Below are 8,500 nucleotides of genomic sequence, written 5' to 3'. Positions count from 1 at the left end.
GTATCTCATAGCCAGCGGAGTGTGGGCGGGGCCCGTATCTCCTAGATAGCAGAGTGTGGGCGGGGCCCGTATCTCCATGAGTGTGGGTAGGGCCCGTATCTCCTAGTTGCATGTTATACGTGTATGGTATGTGGTAGTTTGGGGAGACTCACTAATCTTCGTGCTTACAGTTTTCAGTTTTGGTTTCAGGTACTTCCGGTAGCAAGGGGAAGAGCTCGGGATGATTGCAATGCACACACCATTGATTCAACCTGGGATGTTTAGACTATGATATTTGACACATGATTTTGATACAATATTTTATTATGATGATTTGAGATACATTACTTATGTTCTTTTTATGAGATGACAAATGGTAATTATGGTTTTTATAAATAATCAAAACAAAATTTTTGGACCGTATTTTGGGGATGTTTAACATGAAATGCCAACATGCTATGTCAGATCTCGAATATGATAAATAACTTCGAGTAATGATCATGAGATGTAATCCATGTATAAGAATCAAGTATGGGTTTGATTAAAATTTATCCCTATAGCAAAGTTTAGAAGGAGAAAATTATTCTTCTAGAAAGAATAAATTACATGGATAACCATACACATTTAAAGCAAGACTTGTAGTAAAAGGATTTTCTCATACTCATGTCATTGACTATGGTCCTCATCATACTCATGACATTGACTGTGATCAAACCTTTTTCAGAGGTAGCTATGATTATATCAATAAGGATATTGTTTACTATAAATTCATATTCTTAATATGATATATAGCAAATAGATTTCAAGAAAGACCGCTTTTCTTAATAGACATCTACTAAAAGATATCTATATATATTAGCCTAGAGGTTTTCTTAATCAAAGTTATCCTAACAAAATGTGTAGAGCTTGAGATCCACTTGTGGACATAAAGCAAACATCTCAATGTTACAATCATAATTTCATATAAAACCACAAGGTATGTTTTTATATCAAAATGAATAGAACATGTGTGTTTACTAAGAACTAGTGGGAGCATAGTGAAATTCCTAATCTTGTATGAATGCGACATACTTAATCATTTGAAATCACATTCAGACTAAGCAAGGTCGTTTTCACCTTGACTCGGAAAGTGTTTCTAAAATGAAAGACTTAGGAAGGAGAAGATACATTCTTGGAATGTAAAATTTATAAGGGATAGAGAAAAGGAATGTTGAAAGTTTCATGTCCATATATATATATATATATATATATATATATATATATATATATATTGGCAATATCTTGAAAGGGATCAAGACACAAGATTCTTTTGGAGAATTCTTGGCATTGTCATATGACACCATTTTGAGCGAGCCTCAAAAGTGCATAGCTCATAGGCTTGAACTATATGAAATGATTTATATTCCATTTGCTTGGAAAATGAATTCATCATTTACGCCACATTATGCATAGGACATGGTATTTGATCATGCTATAAGCATGTCATAGGATAGTAATTGAATACATGGTTAAGTCACTGGATGACTATAAGAGCATTCTAAGAGTACTTTAGAAGAACTAAGAGAATACATATGAGACAATCAGTTTAGAAAGGATCTTTATGGAAAGAGCTACACAAGATGTTAATTTCTAAACAGATATAAATAATTATGAATTATAATTGGATTTTGACTTCATTATGGAATGAAGGGTAAGTCTTGTTGGAATAAGGTCCAAGCAAAACATAATGATACAATCTACTACAAAATAAGAATACACTACTTTAGAAGTTGAATTCAAATATGATTGGATGAATGGAATCATTGAAAAACTATGTTGATTTCTGCCATTCAATGATCACAAAGAAATCTTTGTGACTTCGAGAGTATACTTAATCAAGCTAAGAGACTCTATGTCACGAAAGAACACCAATCATATTCTCCAAGATATTTAACTATACTTAGAGTAAAGTTAAGTGTGGAGATGATATTATTCATAGAATTCACAAAAATTAAATTTTGACAGATCCATTGATAAAGTCATTCTATTGAGCTAAGTATGATTGGTCACACTTCAACTATAAGACTTTATTATTCTAGAAATGGGTTTTTGATTTGGATTTAGTATTTGGATGTTGGAACATTATAAAAACAACTATTAGATAATGTTATGATATATTGGGATATAGTCATCACATTAATACTTGGTATGTTCTATATTAACATGTTTAATCCATGAATAATATTATTATTCTAAAAGTTCATAGTCGGTTATAATTGTGGGAACAATTATGTAGTAAGACTAATATGAATTGAATTGGTTGACTCTTACTAGATGAAAGTAGGAAAGTGGTTGTAACCAAGTTTCATAGATACTTGTCAGAGAACTAGTATTGAACTGACCTGCATCAAGATCATCTCATGGATCGCTATCATGAATGATACTAGATTAAAAGGTACTATATTTGTATCCTTAACACCTAAGATACATTGTGGGACTTAAGTGTAGGGAGTATTATGCTTTGATAATGGCCAAATGTTGTTCCTTAACCAGGCAGTTATAAAAGCCATTTTCAGGTATGGTGTGAAATATACAAGAGGCTTATGTAGTCAAGATGAGATTTGTTCCTCTTATGTGTTGAGAGTTATACATCTAAGGTGCCTTACCAAAAGTTAAACTAATGAGATTGATTGCGATCCAAATCTCATGTTCAACATGATGTCTGTAGCAAAGGGATAACAAATGAACTTACCTTATATACTAATTGTAGCTTTCATCTTTTTGGGAATTAGGCGTTCATAGAATGTCACAAACAGTCGTATGGTCTTAGGGGCAGTGAAATGTTGCTAGATGTTCACCATTGTCTATATCAGTCTAATATGAGTCTTGTGCAAGTGGGAGATTGAAAGGTCTAGTATGCTCAAGAGTCATATTAAAGTGATATTGCTAAATAACATATGATACTAATGGGTCACACTAACAACAACTTGAGACAATTGATTATTTATTAGAAATTGATTTTAATAACTATTCAGTAAAACTCTTATAATTAAATTGGGAATTGTAACATCATGTCTCGGATTGTCCGTGGTTAGGGTTCGTGGGCCACGAGCCGGGCATGAGGAGGTCTCGGGTTACGGCAAGTTGCTAGAAGCGTAGGACATCTCGTTACCTTTCCATAGGTATGCGGATCTTTGGAATCAGAGTTACATCAAAGGAGCTATGGAAGTTTGGGGATTTGGCAGTATGAGCCCCTAAGTTGAGAAATGTAGCAGCGGAGTACGTTGGGCGTACGTATGTGTACGCTTAGCGTACGTGTGCGCGTGATCCTTAAGCAAGAGCCACCTAGTACGATGGGCGTACCAGAGGGTACGCTGGGCGTACCAGAGGGTACGCTGGGCGTACTAGGCACAGAGTGGAAACCCTAATATTTTGAGTGACCCTATATAAAGAATGAGATGGCCTCATTCCTGGCCACCCCTCTCAGAGAACAAACCTTCCAAAACCCTAAATCTTTGTCCATAAGAGATTGTGAGTCCATGAGAGCCCTTGAGGGTGACTTTGTGAGTCCTTGGAGTGAAGAAGGAGCATTGAAGGGAAAGGAGTTGGAGTTCAAACTTTGGATCTGAGCTTTTATGGGGATGGAGCATCGATTGAAGGTATAAAGTTCAGAGCTTTCATACTCCTTTTTTATTTATGCTTAGTATGTTCCATTTTAGGGTTTTTGGTCCCAAAGCTTGAAGCTTTGTGAGTTGTTAAATTCCATAGCCCATTATCCGTCCTTTTGAGTGTTTGTGATGGAGTAGTTTCATAAAAATGAGATCTTGGAGGTTAAAATCAAGTCATGCATGAGTGGAGAGCTTAATGAGTAAAGAGAATGTGTATTTTTTGTGTTTGTGATCACATTAGCCATGCAAAGGCTTAAAGTCCCTGACTTTATGGAGTAAGGACTGTTAGGGAGTCTAGATCCAAGAGATGAGTTAAGGTCTTAACGGGTTAAGACCAGGAAAGCACATCAAGCAAAACTGAGCGTACGCCCGGCGTAACTTCAGTACGCCCCGCGTACTGGGTTGAGGTCCCCAATCAGATTCATGCATGCTTGAGTACGCTAAGCGTACCAAAGGAGGTACGCCCCGCGTAACCCCTCTGTGAGATTTTGGGCTAGACTTCGTGATGGGCCTTTAGGGGTTGGTCCTGAACCTTTGGACTTGTGTATCTGAGGCTATGAGCAGAGAAATGTTATAGTTATGCCTTGGGCCTTGTGTTGGGCTCGCCTTTTAGATGGAGATTTGGGCCTTGAGAGGGCCCATTTATTATTGGGCCTTGGTGGGCCCAATGGGTTTAGGGCATTGATGGGCTGGTTATTGATCAACCTCTAGACCCAATGAATTAGAGTTTGGACTTAGTTTCTAATTAAGATAATTGTGGGTTTGGCACAGAGTTAGTGGCCGGTGCGGAGCAACAGCGTTTATAGGGATTGTTCATCATCCGAGGTGAGTCTTCTCACTATACAATACCTAGAGTGGTATCTATGTGCAGACCGGAGGGTCTTATGTGTATGTGTATGTTTGAGATTTATGTGCATTGTGTTATATGTATGCTATGTGTTATATAGACCGGACCAGAGGGTCCAACGACTCATGAGGCCAGAGGGTCCTCGATCAGACCGGGCCAGAGGGTCCAATAATTTAGACCGGACCGGAGGGTCCAACGAGCTAGACCGGATCGGAGGGTCCAACGAGCTACGGGACTGGAGGGTCCCACTGAGACACATTGACCGGAGGGTCATACCGAGTTATAGCCTCGAGTGGCTTATGTGTTGTATGTGGTATTTTGGGGAACTCACTAAGCTTCGTGCTTACCATGTTATGTGTTATGTGTTTCAGGTTCTTCTCAGGAACGCGGGAAGGCGGCGGCTCGATTGTACACGCAAGAGAAAAGAGTTATGAATGAGGATCCTGGATTGTGATAATGCTTTGAAAACTTTGTTGAGTATTAAATGGTGTTTATTTAAAATGACATGTGTTTTATGAAATTAAAAACGAAAAATTTGGTTTGAAAATTTACGGTGTTACAGGAATTATTTGTTTTATGGAAATAATAATTTTCATTAGCAAGTAACATTATATTATTTCATATGGTATGAATTAATAAGTCATGCACAACTTTTTGGACTACTTGGAAACCTTTTGTGTTTTACTCAAAAGGCAAAGTTTATATTTTATAAACTTTGAGTTTATAAAATTTAAACTAACTTTCTTCTTTTTATATATAATTTCGAGATTTGCATAAAAAGAAGAAGGGTATGGCTTTTCCATTAGTTTATTCAAAAGTAATGAAGCATGGGAGACATGTTTATGACATGGGGACATATGTGCTTAAAGTGTTAAGACCTAATGGTTAATACCTTCACTTTATGCATATAAATAAGAGGCTTGCATTTGGCTAGAGTGCTCATCCCTTCACTTCATGCAAGTGGCCGAAATCTCTTTCCTCTCTCCCTTTCTCTCTAGTTTTGGTTAGAAAACTTGAAGAACACTTGCATCTTCATGCCCTCTTTAGGTTCATATTGGTTATAAACTTAAAGCTTAAGGGTTCAAAAGTTTTGGACTAACATCTACATCAAGTTGAGTCATTGTTAGTGTCTCAAAGGTTCCACATTCTTGATCAACTTCCAAGCCTCCCAAGAGGACCCAAAGAACTACAAAGGTTGTTATTTCTTAACCTCTTCTTTGGTTGGTGTTTAAATCTTTCTATAACTTGAAAGAAGATCCTTGGTGGGTATAAAATGTTTATGTTATTTCAAAAATTAAAGTCTTTCGTTGCCATATTTTTCTAGTTTATGAAACTATTTTTGAACTAAAACTCAACACCTTTGCCTTTACCACTGCAACCTACTTAATAAACAGCCTACCCACCTCCACCTTACATAATCTTTCTCCATTATGTTGTATCTTCAACAAGGATCCAAATTATTCCAAACTCAGAAGTTTTAGATGTCTCTGTTATCCATCGCTAAGACCATATTATCCATATAAACTCCACCCAAGATCAACCCCATGCATCTTTGTAGGTTATTCCCCCACCCAAAGCGCTTACTACACTTATGATCCAGTCTCCTCCTAAACATACATTTCCAAACATGTAGTATTTGTTGAAACCGAGTTTCCTTTCCTTAAACTCGCCTCACAAACTGAATCTACATCTATAACAAATCTAAATCAATGGCTTCCTCTTTCTGTTCCGATCATACAATCAATTCCATCTCTCAATTCACTTACAAAACCAATCTCGTCACCACACCATTCACCCCATCCGTATCCCAATATCCAAAACTCACCATCCACACCTCAATCTCCTAATATTGAAAATCCTACCCCCTCTCTCAAACTGCAAACTCGTCCACACCCCAAACCAAACTCATGATATTTCAACTCTAACTTTCAGCGATACACAACCACTCCTACCTATCCATCTGAGCCTTCTAATATTACTCAAGCCCTCAAAAACCCATCTTGGTGCAATGCTATGCAAGAATAATTTAATGCTCTTGAATGAAAACAGACATGGACTCTTGTCCATCTTCTAATGTTTGTAATCTAGTTAGATGTAAATGGATTTTTAGAACAAAATATAAACCAGACGGTTCAATTGATCGCTTAAAAGCTCGTCTCGTTGCCAAAGGCTTTCATCAACGCCCCGATATTAACTATCGGGAAACCTTCAGCCTCGTTCTCAAACCAGCCACCCTAAGACTTGTCCTCGCCCTAACAGTCTCTCACAATTGGTCTATACACCAATTATACATCAATGATAATTTTCTGCAAGGTAATCGCCCACATGTCAGAACCTCCTGGCTTCATAAATCCCTCTCTTCCAAATCATGTATGCAAGCTAAATAAAGCTATATATGGCCTTTGTCAAGCCTCTTGGGCATGGTATGATGAAATAAAATCTTATATTCTTACGCTTGGATTTAAACCCACAATCTCAGACTCTTCACTCATCATCCTCAACACTAATACATCCTATAATTTTGTCTTTGTATATGTTGATGACATTATTGTCACAGGCCCCTCTCCTACTCATCTATCTAAATTCATCTAATATATTGCAGCTAAGTTGTAACATCCCAATTTTCAAGGCTAAAAATTTCATTTTTAATTAAGTAACATGTAAAATCATTTGTCAAAACATTGCTAATATTATATTAATTCATAAAACCATTACGCCGTGTCTCAAAAACATATCATCGGATAATAATAAAATCATAGTACAATCCCATAGATCTCAAAATGCGGAATCCCGATGTACGTGTGATGTGTCGCTACCGTGCCGTCTCCTTCCCCTTCGCTAAAGAGGTACCTAAAACAAAATAGAAAACTGTAAGCACGAAGCTTAGTGAGTTCCCCCATCATACCACATATCATACAATCACATGACATACATACTGCCAGTCATATCTGGGTGCCCGACCTACCCCTTCGGTCCTCTTGATCGGTGACCTTGCCTAGCATATCTGGGTGCTGGCCTACCCCTTCGGTCCTCTCGACCGGTCTCGGGGAATCATCTCCCCCTTTCTACTACCACATATTATCACATAATCATATTCTATCTAGCATAGCTGGGTACTAAACTACCCCTTCGGCCCTATCGGCCGGTAACTTAGGGACTATCTCCCCCTACTACTACGATCACGTAACATCATAACATGCTAACACATAAACATATCAAGTAGCAGTCAACACAGACAATTATCACAAAGACAATTATCTAACATACACTCCTACTGGTGGGCCGGCATTGTGGCTGTAGACCCACCGCTACTAGAAGGTAACTCACCTCGATGTCGTAAAGCGTCTGAACTAAACTTGTTGCCTGAAATCAACTCCTCTCGGATCCTACACAAAACAATCTTCCTTAATCACCACTTCCTGGTCAACTTAGTTCAAAGTCAAAGTCAAGGTCAATACCTTGGTCAAAGTCAACATCCAGTTGACTCGACTCGCCGAGTTGGTCCCCCAACTCATCGAGTCCCTATTCTTTCAAGTGATACAACCCCCCCCCCCCCCGACTCTACTCGTTGAGTCTAGCAAGACTCGACGAGTTCACCTTCAATCATAACATCGGGACCATCTTCAACCGACTCGGCGAGTTCATCCTTGAACTCGTCGAGTTCATCTTCATCATATGAATGAGTCCAGTCTATGACTCGCCGAGTTCTATGAACAACTCGTCGAGTCCGTCTTCAAGGGTTGGGAGATTGCCTTGGACTCACCGAGTCTGTTCATACACTCGCCGAGTCCTATGATTTCTAGGTCCAAGACAAACCCCTAGCAGGATGAGTGTTCCTTCCACTTAATCTAAACCATTTCTAGAAGTCGTTTTTGGGGAAAAAGCGTCCCGACTCGCCGAGTCCCTCTTTTTCCAACACTATATAGTCGATTATAATGGGTCTTAACGCGTCAAAACCATAGATCTTGCCTCCTAGGGTCCATTTTATACGTAAAGCTACGAACTTGATGTCCATGCATGGGGTTTT

This window comes from Lactuca virosa, chromosome 4, assembly GCF_052849685.1.
Source record: "Lactuca virosa cultivar CGN04683 chromosome 4, Lactuca_virosa_CGN04683_v6, whole genome shotgun sequence".
In the NCBI taxonomy this organism is placed as follows: Eukaryota; Viridiplantae; Streptophyta; class Magnoliopsida; order Asterales; family Asteraceae; genus Lactuca; species Lactuca virosa.
The sequence above is the reverse complement of the archived record's forward strand: the minus strand, read 5'-3'. Positions refer to the sequence as shown.